The following is a 15,214-nucleotide window of genomic DNA, read 5'->3' on the forward strand; positions in this document are numbered from 1 at the left end:
TTCTTAAGCCTTGTTTTGTGGCCTAACATATAATCTATACTGCCAATGAATCCATATTTAATTAAGAAGGATGTTCTTAAGCTCCAGGGGCTAATGTGAGTGACAGTCTGAGAAGAGCCTAATATTATTTGAGATAGATACTGTTCCACACACTGTTGGCCAGGGGTATCACTTTCCCAGATATTTACTTGCATCTGCATCTCCTAAAATCAATCTTGCTGATCTACATGCCGTGGAGAAAGTGGAGCTTTATACTGAATCACACACCCAATGAAGACACATTATTGGTTAGAATTGAGATGTGTAGACATAGCAATTTAACTTTGTTTTCAGACCAGATACTCTTTGTCATTCTGGATGAACACAATTGCAACTCTGTGTTGTGAAATAACATGGCCAAATTCTCATTCATAAACATTTTCTACCACATGTGATAAATGGTGATTTCCCATATGTTCATTCATTCTTTTACTAACTCAATATGTGATCACTCATTGGAATAATATTTATCAAAATGCAGAAGGAATCATGCAGAGGAGAAGGAGGGAAGTAGCTCTGCAACTTATCATATTATTGTCCTGATGTAGCACAGAACTCCTCTGATTCTATTTTATTGAGCAAAGCAACCCTGAGCCAAGGAACCCTTCAATGAGGCAGAGAATTATGTCTGTCACTCAAAAGAAACTGGAAATATGGAAACCATAACACTATATGTGCACACATCTCATGCAGAATCTTATTCCAACCAATTCCTGGTCACCTTTTAAGTTGCTCACCAAACCAATGTTTGTAACCACTGATAAGCAGAAAGAATGTTGATGTCCCAAATTGTGTATTAAGCTGAATGGCTTTTCTTTAGTAGTTTTGTTGTTGTTTTTCTTTCATTTTTGAGACATGTTATTCCTCAGTTGTTGAAGAATGCCTCCAAATTGTTATCCCACTGACTCAGGCTCCTAACTATTTGCCACAGCTGGCAAAAGAATGTCTTCCCTGACCAGAAGTAAAACTTGGGCCATGACAGTGAGCGAGCTGCATGCTAACCTTGAGATCACCCAGAGCAGCATTCAACAATGGACCTACTATTGAGTTCACATAAGGGCCCTCTGGAGGTTCTCATGGGTAGTAATAAAGTTGTCCTGGATAGCTATTTTCCTCAATGTATATCTTATGTACATGGGGGAAAAAGCATCATTTGACTTTTTTTCTCCATGTAGTTGTTGTACAGTGCAAGCTCAAGATGCGGCCAGTTCCGTCAAATTATGCTCATCACATATTTTCTTTTTTTTTAATTGTTCAAATATTTGACTATTGTGCCCCAAATCTGCAAGGGACAATCTGGGGACTCCCATTTATGTCCCTTGAATTACATTCAGTAGGTTTTAAAGTAAGAGAAAACACATAAATATAGCACACAGTGACACTCACATAACCTGGATTTTTAAAATGTTTTGTCTCTTAGCTGCAACTACTCAAATCCACTTTTTGTCCCTGAAGGATTCTAAGGGAAAATGTCTCAGGTCCATATCTTGCCATCTTTTTTAGATTCCTTAGGTGTCCTAGAACATGTCCTTGTAAGATGAGGTGTTTGTCAGGCATTAGATATAACCACTGGGAATCTCAGCTGACATGAGATAAATAGGGAAATATGAAAGTCACTCATTTCTTATTTAACTCACTGAACTTCAGAAACGTGATTTAGAGGCTCAACAGGCATGATATGTACAAAAGTGGCTTTTGAATGTTTTCTCATGGATATGCCACAAACCTGGAAACAACTGGAAATCCATGCCTTCTCCACCTCTCCCTGTCCTGAGCCTCTCTTATGTGTCATCTGTTGTAATCAGCATATGGAGATAATTTTCTTAGGATGATTTTTGTCATCACATGGGCTCCAGAAATTGTAGTAGAGTTGCAGAGGTCCTTGCAGAGGTCCTAGCAATGTAAGAGACACTCTCAATACTCTGAGCACATAGCTCAGGAACTGTGACCTCCAATGGTCATCTGCTTCCAAGTAACTCCCTGGGAATCATGCATATCGGCTTTCTTGCCTTTAATCTCAGTCCCACCACAAGCCCTGAATTAGAACAGTCAGTCTCCAAAGTGAGAAGGGGAAGGGCCCATCTAGACATGCCCACAGCCCCCATGAGGTGATGCTTAGCTCAGTGAATTGTGAGCAGATAACAAAGGAAAATGTTTTCTGCTTGTTTTCCATCAAATTTTTAAGAATAGATCTTAGACCAGGAGGTCAATAATATTATCAATAAAATCAAGGCTGGATTATATTGCTCTCTATACAGATGGAGTCAAAAGATAAAATTTTAATACACATGTGAGCAGAGAAAATTGTGGATCAACACAGAAATATATAAGAATCACAAGGGTCATGATGTGTACTCAATAGAATCAATGGAAATCCAACAAAATGTGAAAAGGTCTTCAAAGGAATTTATAGTGAGAAAGATATCATTCAAGAAGTAATATTTTCTCTGTGTTAACAAATATATAAGGAAACCTTATCAATATTCACAGAAGGAAAGTTAGTGGTTGCCTCAGAGGTTCTGGGAGCACAGGTCAAAGGAGGATTGTGGGCTGGTGGACAGATTCCTTGGCCTGATTGGGCTGACATTCCCAAGGGTGTTAATGTATCTCAACATCTGTCAAATTTTCCCTTATGTATCTTTTATTGTGTGCCAAATATTTTATGTTAGAAAATTTATAGAAAATTAGGCTTAAAAGATAAATCACAAGAGATGAGGGATAATTCTACATATCTAGAATTTATGTAAATAAGGAAAAATGTTATGATGGAACAACAGGAATACCCCCTCAGATGTCAAGTCTGAGATGTCCAGCCTTGCACTGGCTGGCTCATGACCTGAATTTCAGGAAAAGGAGACCACAGCATCCTAAATAGTCAGGCCCTTAAACTAGGGAGGAGCAGGAATTTCTGTTTATATGAAGACATGTTCCCAGGAACATCCTGCTGTGAATGACTCTGAAGAAAGAGGACAAGAGGCTTGTCAGTCAAGGGAGTACCAAGAAAGAGGACAAGAGGCTTGTCAGTCAAGGAATTACATGAATTCTAGAAATGTAGAATTAGCCCTCATCTCTTGTGATTTATCTTTTAAGCCTAGATTCAGCTGGTTCTCTAGTAGTGGTAGCAGAAAAAGCCAGAGACCAGGTCTGAGCAAAGCTGCTGGGTGTTGGCCCTTCTGACAGATGGTGAAGGGGTTCTTGTCTTACTTCCCCATGAGCCTAGAGCACTGTGGGAGCACCAAGATTGTAATCATAAGACTGACAGTAATAGTCAGCCTCATCATCCGGCTGGAGCCCAGTGATGGTCAGTGAAGCAGAGTTGCCAGACTTGGAGCCAGAGAAGCGATCAGGGACTCCTGAGTGTCGATTACTATCACCATAGATGAGGAGTTTAGGGGCCATTGCTGGGAGCTGCTGGTACCACTGCACATTATAGCTACCAATATTGTTGCTGCTTCCAGTGCAGGAGATGGTGACCCTCTGTCCTGGAGTCCCAGATAGTGAGGGCTGCTGTGTCAGCACAGACTGGGCTCTGGACCCTGGAAGTGGAAGAGACACAGAGAAGGTGATGTTTGTCTAGAAACAAGAGTAGAATCAGGGCCCATATCAGAGGACTCCCACACTCTATCCTTCCTCCATATCATGTCACCTGTGCACTGAACAAGGAATGTGAGGGAGAGACAGGTCCAGGCGATGGTGGAGGTCATCTTGAGATCTGCCTTCTGTTCCCGAAGCTGAACAGAAGTCCCCCCAAGTATCTCTCTTGCCCTCTTCATACTCTGAGAAAAGGAGGGTCTATCCATGCAAATTAGTTTCTCCGCATTTTTTTTATTGCACCCTGATCCTTGGTTCAGACTCCTGTACATAAAGATTCCAAGTGGGTGTGCAGGGGTGGAGTTAGGTTGGCTCAGGCGTGTGGGCGGCCACAGCTGTGAGCCTTAACAAGAGAGCACCAGACAGAGCCAGATGGCTCATTGCAGTTCTGGTTCCTTCCTGACCCCTCTTGACTGGTCTGTAGCATCCTCTGTTGGTCAAGGCCATATATACTATTATGTGACATTCTAATCAGACCCCCTGAGACAGTCCTCATCTCCACTGCTTCTGCCTAGGGATCAGTCCTGAGAGCCCCTTCTGTAGCCTCCCCATTATCTAAGGATGTCCTTCTTGCTTTCCTCAGACTTCCCATGGTAAATGGGTGCATAGTTCACTTGACTCCATACAAGACTAAGATCGTGTCTTTGATATGAATTTCTTCTCAAATCAGGATTAAGCAGGTGAACATAAAGTTTCTCGTTTTATTACCTTGAAGTTTATCCATTCTCTAGTTTATCCAAAACACAAAAAACTTTGTTCCAAAGGTGCTTTCACCTTGGTATGGAACTCAGTTGTGAAATCTTATGAGTAGCCACTTGATACCATTTAGAAGATAATTTTTTACATGTTTTTAAGCTTTCTCAGTTCACATGCGTAAAGAATAATAATAAGAAATAGGAGACAGAGACAAGGTGCAGAGGTGGGGAAGGTGGCCAAGTGGCTCTTTGACCATTTGGCCACGTTTATTTCTACCAATAAGTACATTAGGTCATTAGTACCATAACCACAATATTGTTTAGAGTATCAGTAAGGTTGCTTATTCTGCAGTTACATTTTACAGTTACAACATGTAAGGTTAGGAGATTTGTCGCTTTCTCAAGAGAGTCCATTGTCTGTAGTTACTGTTAGCCAGGCAGCTCCAGGAGCACAGGAGCTTTGTGAAATATTGTATTTATCAAGCAAGTAAATTCCTTTATTCCCAGGAGTTATGTGCCTAAGATTAAAATCGAAGTTGATAAGACTCTAGCATGGAGGGCATTACTGTAGCAACCAGACATCCTATGCCTTTGCACAGAAACTTTCCCAGGCACCAAGCATGCCACAGCCATTAAATCATCAGGGAACCAAATCCAAACACAGAACTCTGACACATATCTTTGTAACCCTTGTTGTCAGCAAGTGAGACAAAGTGTTGTGACTATGAGTCAGTAACAGCCATATAGCATTTCAGCCACAATTGACTACATGGAATGCCAGAGAGTCTGGAGACCCAGAAAGGACTCAGAATGCAGGACTCACAAATATTTTCAGATATGGATGAAAATGCACACTTCTAGGCACTGGCATGGATGGAGATGATCTGGGCATGCATGTTAGCTTTTCTTCAAATTTGTTCAATATGATTCAGTGTATTTCACAAGGGTTCTATGGTTTCAGCTGAGAAAATAAATTCTATTCTGAATTTTTAAGAAATTTTTGTTTATGTTTATTTCTTATTTGTCCTTACTAATTTTAGAATGCAGTAGTGTGTATTTTGACCTATCACACATATATGAAGTATAAATTCCCATTCTTCTGGTGGTACATGATGTAGAATTACATTGGGCATGGATCCATATGTGCACATAGAAAAGTAATATCTGATTCATTCTACTATCTTTCCTATTCCCATTTTCCTTCCCTTCCCTTCATTCCTCCTTCTCTAATAAAAGGACTTGTGTTCTTCCCTACTCCTGTGTCCTTATTATAATTTAGCATCCAAGTATCAGTGAGAACATTCAGCCATTTGTAAAATGGAATATTACTCGGCCTTAAAGAGAAATGAAATTATGGCATTTGTCGGTAAATAGATGGAACTTTAGACTATCATACTAAATGAAATCAGCTAGCCCCCAAAATCCAAATGCCAAATGGTCTTTATGATATGTGAGTGGTAACTCATAGCAAGGAAGAGTAAGGAGCGTAAGCATAGAAGTCCTTTGTGTTAGACAAAGGAGAATGAATGGAAGGGAGAGGATAAAATAGGAAAGACAGTAGAAGTGCATGGGAAGCATGTCCTGGCTGCTGCTAGTACCAGTAGAGACTGATTCAGAGCTAAGCCCACAGGTGAGTGTCACCATCTCACCTGGAAACTCAGAAAGTCATGGCTCCTGGATCACAATGGTCTATGAATTTACCACTAAAAACAATAAGACAGATAGTTATTGTTATTAAGACCAAGGTCCTCTTGAGACACTGCTTTTATGTATCCTAAGTATGCAGTTCCCCTCCCCTGACCAGAACCATAAGAGAGGAGCTCTAGAAGAACCATCATCTGGGCCATGGTGGGGGTCCTCACAAACACTTGGTGTCCTCACACTCCTCACTGTGAGTTTGGTGTCCTCAGAACATTTTCATGCCTCTTTATACCCAGAGGAAAGTTTTTTATGCAAATTTAATTTTATTTCTCATCCTGTTCTAGTTTTCACCCTGAATTTCCCTGGAGGACATCATGAAAGAGGCAGATGCTGGGAACGCACATAGACCAGTGACTTCAGGGGAACTGAGACACATGAGTTTTAGTTGATGCCTTTCCTCAGATCAGGTTCCCCGTATTTCTTCAACACATGAATAAATTTAATGTCTTGAAATTCAGACATGAATGAATTCTCCATATCTACCTACTTCATCTATTTTATTTCAAACTCAGCCCTTATTGGTGAATATTTCTTTAATGTCCATGAAATGAGTGCTTTTCCCCCTTGAGTTCGCTGTCAGGCCCTTCTTCCTATGAATAGATCCCATTTTGATACTCCAGATCCAGGCTTGTTGGGAGTTTTCTCACCAGTTCCAGAGACAGGCTTTTTCTTCCACTCACTGAGTCCTGGGGACTGCCTGAAGCAGCCTCAGTGGAGCCCAGGGTTGAGACTGCAGACACAGACAGCAGCACCACAGGGCTGGGAATACCACCTACCTGCACTCTAAGAAGTCATCAGTTGTATGCCTTTAGCAATAGTGGAAATGCAGAATTTGAGAGAAGGTGGGATATTCTTCCCAATATCAAAAGAAAAAATAAAACCATATTCATCATACATGATAATAAAATTAAGAACATTCTGATCACATTAGTGTGACCATCTCTACATTTTTAAGACACTTTCACATTTGAAGGTGATTAGAAATGCTAGATAAAGATAATTGGGGAGTTCAGAAATAAAACTCCTTCACTTTTTTGTGAAATAAGATTTTATTTTTTAAATAATTTTTATAACTCCAAAATAAATATAATTTCTAATTTGTTTATAATTATTTTATTAAAATTTTATTAATCTTATTGTTTCCTTCCAAATCCTTTTTGTTGTTTTAAGAGATCTGCTCATATTAGGAATAAAGTTTCATAATAAAATATGTTATGATCAGTAGTGAAAACTATCCAATAGAATGTCTATACATAGATTTGTGTACACATATTTGTAATGCAAAAATAAAGAGGAGGATCTGAAATTTAAGGAGGAAATAGAATTGCTAATTTTAATACATTAAAACCATAATAGCATCAGTTTTATCATTTATGTTAAAACTCACTGAAAGAAAATTACCACAAAGTATTCAGATGCAATATAAAAACGGGGAAAAAACAATGGATTAAAATGTTTATCACATATTTAAATACATGTGAATTAGAAACTCATAGTCACCCCAAGTAATTCTAATCTCTGTAATGAGCCCTATGATACATCTGAAATTGTCTCAGACATTCTCAAGGTTACATGAATAAACAGTTTTTCTCCTGGGATATTGACTTGGTAATTAGGAGCCAAAGGGAAAAGAAGAAATAGGAAACCTAAGAACAGAGAAGCTCCCAGGGTTCCAGTAGTTCATGTCACTGAAGCAAAAGCAACTCTCTGTGGATGAAGGTGATACTGCTTAAACCAGGTAAAGGGTTTAATTTGCACTGTGCATTTTGACCCTGAAGGACCATAGTAATACATGCTACACACTGTGGGAGTCCACAGTGTATCGATTGGTCCCATTAAAATCCCATTAACGTGGGTCCTGTGATTCCATCTTTCTCCCCTACAGTGACTCAAGTCCCACTGCTGAGAGCTTAGAGGTGATCTCCCTCGTTGTGACACCAGACATTGTCTCATAACTCTTGTACCTGCTCACCCTTCAAAGTCCATGTTCACATCCTTTGGAGACCTTAAGAAAAAAGAAAAAAGGAGTCCTATTTTCATTCCAAATCCTTCTTGTTGGTCAAAATAAGTCACACTCAGTCTACCAGGAAATCTACTTCCTAACATACTGCTAAAATGTGCAAGCAATTTGCATCTCTGCCAAAGTTCCACACATAGAGGCTTTCTCCCAGGATGGTAAGGTTTTAGTACCAGATAGTACTATCTGGTGATCGTCCCTTGTAAGAGGTGGTGAGGCCTTGTGAGAGAGCCTCAGGTCATTAAAGATATGTCCACAAATATGGTGGTTATACACAACTCTGTCCTCCCTCTCCTCCCTCATTCCCCCACCCCATCTCTCTCCACACCTTGGGATAATATGTGACTATTCACTTTGGCTCACCTTTTCCCATCTTATCACACTGTCACTAGTATCACAAACACATGAAGCTACTCATCTCAGGTTTAAACTTCCATATCCATGAACAAATGTAAACCTTTCTGTACTTTGTATGTGCCCTGTATTGACTATGTAGTTTTATTTTAAAAAGCAAGTAAACTAATACTGAGAAATTTTTACATTTTTCTTTATAAGTTAAAAGAGATTGCTGATTTCTTACTTTCAGTATTGAGATCTATCTTTTCTGATTTCTTCTCATTTGCTCTCTAGTCTCCTTGCTTGATCTTCATTTAAATTTCTTCCTGTTCTGTGACCTTTCTTTCATTCTGCCTAGACAAAAGGCCTAAACAATCAATCCATGAGGGATGGAGGATGAACTAGGAAGCAAGGGTGTGGGTCAGATCCCCATGCTCATGTGGCCCCAGGAAGCCCAGGTGCAGGAAAGTAACACTTTGTTGGGGATCTTTATTACAGAGATGTAAAGCCAGTATTTCCCATTGTGGTCTGATGCAGAGCCCTGTCCTGTCAGGAGTAGTCCAACATCACCCCCTGCTGGCCTCAGATTCTGGTTCTTCAACCCCTCTTATAACCTGGTAGACATTCTGGAAGGATAACTGACTACAGTAAATGGACCTTTCTAATTTTATTCTCCTGACATTTAAACTACCCTGGTGTTTTTTCCCAAGAACTTTTTTTGTTTGTTTCAGTTTCTAATGATCTCCAGAACTCTAAATGCACTGTATATGGTACCATATATTTCTAAATTACCTGGTATTTGATTTTGCTTCAACCATGTACTTTGGGTCATTCTCAGTCTATAAATTTTTGAACAAAGTTTAAAGTCTAAAGTTCAGGAGAGCTCACAAGTGGTAGTAACTCTGCCTCTGTTCCTCTTACAGGTTTACCTATTTTCAGGTTGCTGCTTTTCTGCGAGTCTCCTGTTGCATTCTCTCTAGTGTTCTTCCACACCCAAATCTACAGGCCTTGGCTTCAGATGTCTCTTTTCCCTATGGAAATATACTATTATCAGAGAATGAGTGTTTTCTGTTTTGACTTGCTTCTCTAAGCTCTAGTTTGCCCTTGATTGTCTACCTTAGAAAAATAATTTTCTCTTGAAAATTGCTGGGAATTATACAAAGGTTTTGCAAGAAATTAATTTATTCATAGATAAGCAATGATAAGGGATAATAGGATGGGGAGAGTTTTGGGAGCTCTGTTCAAACATGGAATCCTCATAATGTTTTATCCACAACCACCTTTGGGGTAATAAAGGTGGATATATTAAGAAGTGAGCATTTGTTGTTTAAATAACCAGGCAGGTCTATTATTGTTGGGTACTATGTAAAATAATGTGATTAGATGGTTTATTTCTACATCAAATAATTAATCATTTGGTAGGAGTCACAAATTTTGGCTTCTCAGTTCAGAAACAGTTGACTGTTATTTCTAGTGGCATGATCTCTCCTTGATTTTGAAGATGGGATCCAGGCAGTGTGAGATCTGTCACTAATGGGGGCTGTATATGTTAAGAAGAGAGAAAGCTGGGGATAAAACCATGGTATCCACATTCAATTAAGGAGTTACAGGTACAATAACCCTGAAATAAAACTGGCTGTCCAGTATGTGAGCATTTTTACTCATTATATGTGCATTTTTTAAAGAATTCACTCATTATGTTTATTAACTAGCTAGTACCTTCAGGTCTACGGCCCAATAGAGAAAGTGATTATAGTTTTAGGAGACACTATCACTTCTTTGGCCCAAACAGAACAGGAAGGACTGAAGAGGATTTCACATGTGGCGTCCACAGACATTAGTTTCCTGGGGAGCAGCACTGAGATGTGCCATGAGGGTGCATGAGTACACAGCATCTCAGGTTAGGCTATAGTGATTCAGACAGCAAGAATCAGGAGAATGAGAATGAAGAAAATCTTGGTTTCCCAGCATAAAATAGTAATAAATTTTCACCTTCCCTGTACCTGCTCAAATTCTCAAGTTCATATTTTTCATCATTAGTAGAATTTTTTCTGAATTTCCTCTTGGTCTATTCACTTTTGTGGCTCCATTGACTGTATTTGGTGAAAATTCCATATTGTTTCAAATGAACTCTCATCAATGTTTTATCAATCCAAAGAACTCAATGTACCTGAGAGAAAAAGGCACATATCCACATATCACAAAAATTCAAAACAATCTTGCATTTTTCTTCACTTATTCAGATAAGTAAATGTCTGCTCTATGAAATGCTGTTTCCTACTTTCTCTTCCCTGTTATAATTTAACTTCTCTTCCCAGTCGTAGACCTACTGTGATAGAATCAAGATAATAGTGGAACTAATAAATCTTAGCTTCTTCCAATCTCTGCCTCTTAAAAGTCCCACCACCTCCCAGTAGCATGATGAACTGGGTGTCAAGGCTTTACTACATGGTACTTAGAGGGACTTCTCCAAACCAAAGCACTAGGATTTATTTGGAAGGTATTAATTTGTTCCTGGTGGAACACACAGTAAGCAAAATGGAACCCTTGGGAGGAGGAGGCCATACAATAAAAAGATCATCTATGGTTCACTGCTCTATGTACAAGAAGGTAGGTTTTCAGGCACCTCTGAAATATAGGTATAGCATGTTCCAGATCATTTCCTATAAACCTGAAGATTTATTCACAAGCCTTCATGTGTTGCTGATGATGATGGCTGCTGGGTATTCCTCCATTTTTCTCTATGCTTATGAGGAGGAGAAGGTTATCCTGTGCAGCCTGGACCATATTTTTATGGAGCTTCATCACTGGGTCACCTGAAACCTTTGTGTAATTTTAGTGCAATAGAATATTTTAGATTTTCTTCAAATTATAACAATTCAACCCTTCTTAAAAAGCACTCTGGTTTGTCTATTGAGTGACCCCAATTTGAACTATCTGGTGACTGATTAAAATTGAATATATTTCATCCATTTTTGAATTTTTAAAACTATTCTTCTTGCACCTTGTAGTTTTCCTATTATCAAACCTTGTGTAGATCTTTGCATAGGGATTTCAAGTTTCTATGAAGACATGATGGGGCCCCACAAGGATTTGTTAAATGATTATATACATTTATTGGAGCCTCATGCTTCCTGACTGCTATTTCTGTTTCATCAATTGAGGGAGATATGTAATTCTCCATTATATATAAAAATATTATATATACACACATATACATATAATATATACACAAATATCATATATATATTATAATATTACCAGCACAGGTATGGTCACCAATGATTATTATACATATTGGCTTTAGCAGAAGCCTGGAAAAATCCCCAGAACACTTATTTTTAACACAAACAATAGACATTGTGAAACAACTGCCCAGGTCTCAAGTTCCCTCCTTGGTGACAAATCTGCCCTGACTCAGCCTGAGAATGAGGCTGAGTATCATTGCTGGCTGGTATCCAGTGGTGTACCACACAGTGTGTCACATGAGAAACCGTATAACAAACTGGCTGTTAGTCCAGCCTGAGTCTCTGAATGATCCCATGAACTGGAAGAAAATGATCCCTTAGCTCAGTTCTCCAGATTATGTAAATTATCTTTTAGTTTAAATAGTCCTTAGAATGTAAGAAGTGAAGAAAAGACACACCATTATTGTTACTCTATCTTACTCTATCTTGAGCCCAACATGGAGGAAAAGACATTCGTGATTCAGGAGGAACTTTTCCAGGAACCCAAGCTGAATTATTTTACCTTTCATAGAAAAGTGTAAAATCCAGCAGCTAAGCTCACTGGTGTCAAACATTTATTCCTCTCTTACAAAATATCTCATGTTGTACTTTGACAGTCAGGAACAAAAAAATAAATATAAAATATAAAAATTATAATCTCATTCTCTGTGCAAATAAAGTTTGTTTCATTACATTATTTCAATAAATGACATTTTATTTAATCAAATCAAGGATATGTGGATAAAATATGAATATTACTATGTTTTTTGCAGAAATTTTATTCTTCAAAAACAAACACATATTTCAGAATTTGAGTGGATCCAATAATTTTTGTATCAATTTTTGTATCATTCCACAATTATGACCATAATTCCTGCTTCCATCCAGATCAGTTTTCCCCTGCATATGTCACTGGATATTACTAGAAGTTATTTCTTATGTTATAACATATTTGCCTACATGCACTAACATTACAACATAATATTCTTTTGTATATAATTCCTAATAAAAAAAATTTGAAGATAGCTGACTGGAAATTTGAGCAAAAAGAAAATGGACATGGGCTGACTGGATTGAGAGGACAGAGAGAGCTTCCAGGAAGTTGGGGGCCATATTGATCTCTGAGGTAGGTACAGCTGCAGCTCCTTTTCTTTTTTCCTCCCACTGCAGAATGGAGAATCTCTCCTTTGTACCACCGATGAGCAGAAGAATACTGTATTACACTAAAGCCAAGTGAATCCTGATGTCCTGTGAAAGCAACCACAGCTCAGCCATGAAGTGGTGGTGAGAATAAGAGCTGCATCATGGCATCATGGGGCCATGGCCATAAACTGGACAGAGAAGTCAAATGTCTAGGACAATCTAAACCTAGAGGAAAATGTGTGTGTGTGTGTGTGTGTGTGTATGTGTGTGTGTGTGTGTGTGTGTGTGTGTGTGTGTGTGAGAGAGAGAGAGAGAGAGAGAGAGAGAGAGAGAGAGAGAGAGAAATGTTTATGTTCCTCCACGAACTCATTTCCACCTTCTGAGGAAGAGTATGAGTTTCAGTGGCCCCCATCCTTTTCATGACTCTGCATACTCTGAGATCTGGCTAACCTTACAAAGCAGTCCCTGGTGATGATGCTCTGTAAGACCCTCCAGGATATTGGAGCCTGAAGAAAAAAAAACCTAGTGTTTTAAAGCCTATTTCCATTGGAGCAGAGTTTACTATAAGGGTAGAGCAGAGCTTTGAACCCAGATGGCCACATGCTACAAATTCCACTTGGAGAACATACCCTGTGGATTGAGGGATGCCTGCCCTCATCCTAAGTGCAGGTGTTGGATACAGGCACAAGACCCACAGGTGCAGGGTCCTCAGGGCTTAGAAGCTCAGTGCAGACATTCAAAACACATCCCTTATATTTCTATCCCCTGTCCCCAATTCAACAAGGATGAACTATCATGGCCCTCAAGTCCCTAGATGTCTTCTGGGGACTAGGAGAGATCCTTTACTTATATATTGCAAGATCACTAAAGAATGGAACCTCAGAGACCTCAGCAAAATTACTGCAGTGGGGTAAGTTCTGTCTTAAGACATGTTTGTAAACATAGATTATAGGGCTGAAAGAAAATGATTGCCTATGTAAGAGATGATTCTCACCTTCCTCTGTTGATTAGTTCAAAACTCACCTTGTGTAGGGCCTGAGTACACACAGAGAAAGAAAAAATGGGAAAATAAGGAAAACTAAGCAAAACTTAAAGGAAGAAAAAATCAAAGCCTCTACATGTAGGTACTCGGTAGCTCAATAAAAAAATACCTCTTTTGGAAATAAATTAATAATATGGTCATATTAGAGAGACTGATGAAGGTAGAGGGAAAAGAAATTCAGGAATGTGACAAGCATAGGAATGAAATTAGAGGTTTTTATGGTGGTCTGAATTCTGGGGACCCTCCTCCATACAGATGGAGATTGGAGAATGAAACTACACTGAAACATCTCATGTGTCTCTAAAACCCAATAGGGAGATTGGTAACAATCTGACACAGTCAGACAGAGGTCTGATGAAGGTAAGAGCAGAAAAGAGACAGGAAGGGAGTGTCTGAGAGATTGCATCAGTGAAAGTCCACATGTCTGTGTCCACTGGACCTGTGGGCTGGTTCAGACAGTGGGATATTTATGACCAGCATAAGGGTCACTACATCAGGCTTTTACATGCCTCTAGTAAGACATGATATGTACTTTATGGAATATGTTGATGAAACTGCTTTGTAGATGAACATGTCTATATTTATCCACATTTCTAATTGCTGACTATATAATCTATTCTTATTTCTTTACTGCAGAGACATGGGATATGTCCTTAGGTTCTACTTTGTCATTCATCTATACCTTCCTGAGATGTTCTATTTTGTCTCAGGTTACAGGCATGGCATGGATTTCTGTCTCCTGTTCAAGAACATACCCTATTGCAGAAAAGTCTACACCACAAGTACGTCCACAGAAGCTTTTCATTGATAGCTGCATCCACTGACATGAGCTCTAGCACAGTAATAATCAGCCTCATCCTCTGGCCCAGCTCAGACATGAGCAAATCTCTTGCATTTGCTTTTGCCAATTTGTACCCAGAGAAGCAGCTGGGGGCTTCAGATCCCTCATAGTTAATTGAGTCTGAGTGGTAGCTGAGATGATACTGGAGAGGATTCCTAGTTTCTCCTGGTACCAGATTTTCCCATAGACACCAATAGTGAATACTCTTCACTTCACCGCTCAGGGAGCTGGTGAGTCTCGCAGATGCTCCAGGGCTTGGGGGTTCTACTCAGTCAGCACAGGCTAGGAGAGCAAAGCTGCAAAAAAATGTAAACATTTGTGCTGAAGCAGAGTCCACATTTAAGCTGTTGGGACTCTGAACTAGAGGTATGAAAGTAACAGAGAAGCTGATTAAAGACTATAAATCATGTCCTCATCTGAGCAGTGAAATAGTAGCAACAGAAGGAGTCCAAGCTATGGGAACACAGCCCTCTGAGTCTTAGAGTGAAGCTGCTGAGCCCCAGTTCTCCTTTTCTTTCCCAGCCTCTGGAGAGGAGGGACTGTTTATGCAAAAATGTTTCCATCATGACTTCCCCAGCCTCT

This window comes from Ictidomys tridecemlineatus, chromosome 2, assembly GCF_052094955.1.
Source record: "Ictidomys tridecemlineatus isolate mIctTri1 chromosome 2, mIctTri1.hap1, whole genome shotgun sequence".
NCBI lineage: Eukaryota > Metazoa > Chordata > Mammalia > Rodentia > Sciuridae > Ictidomys > Ictidomys tridecemlineatus.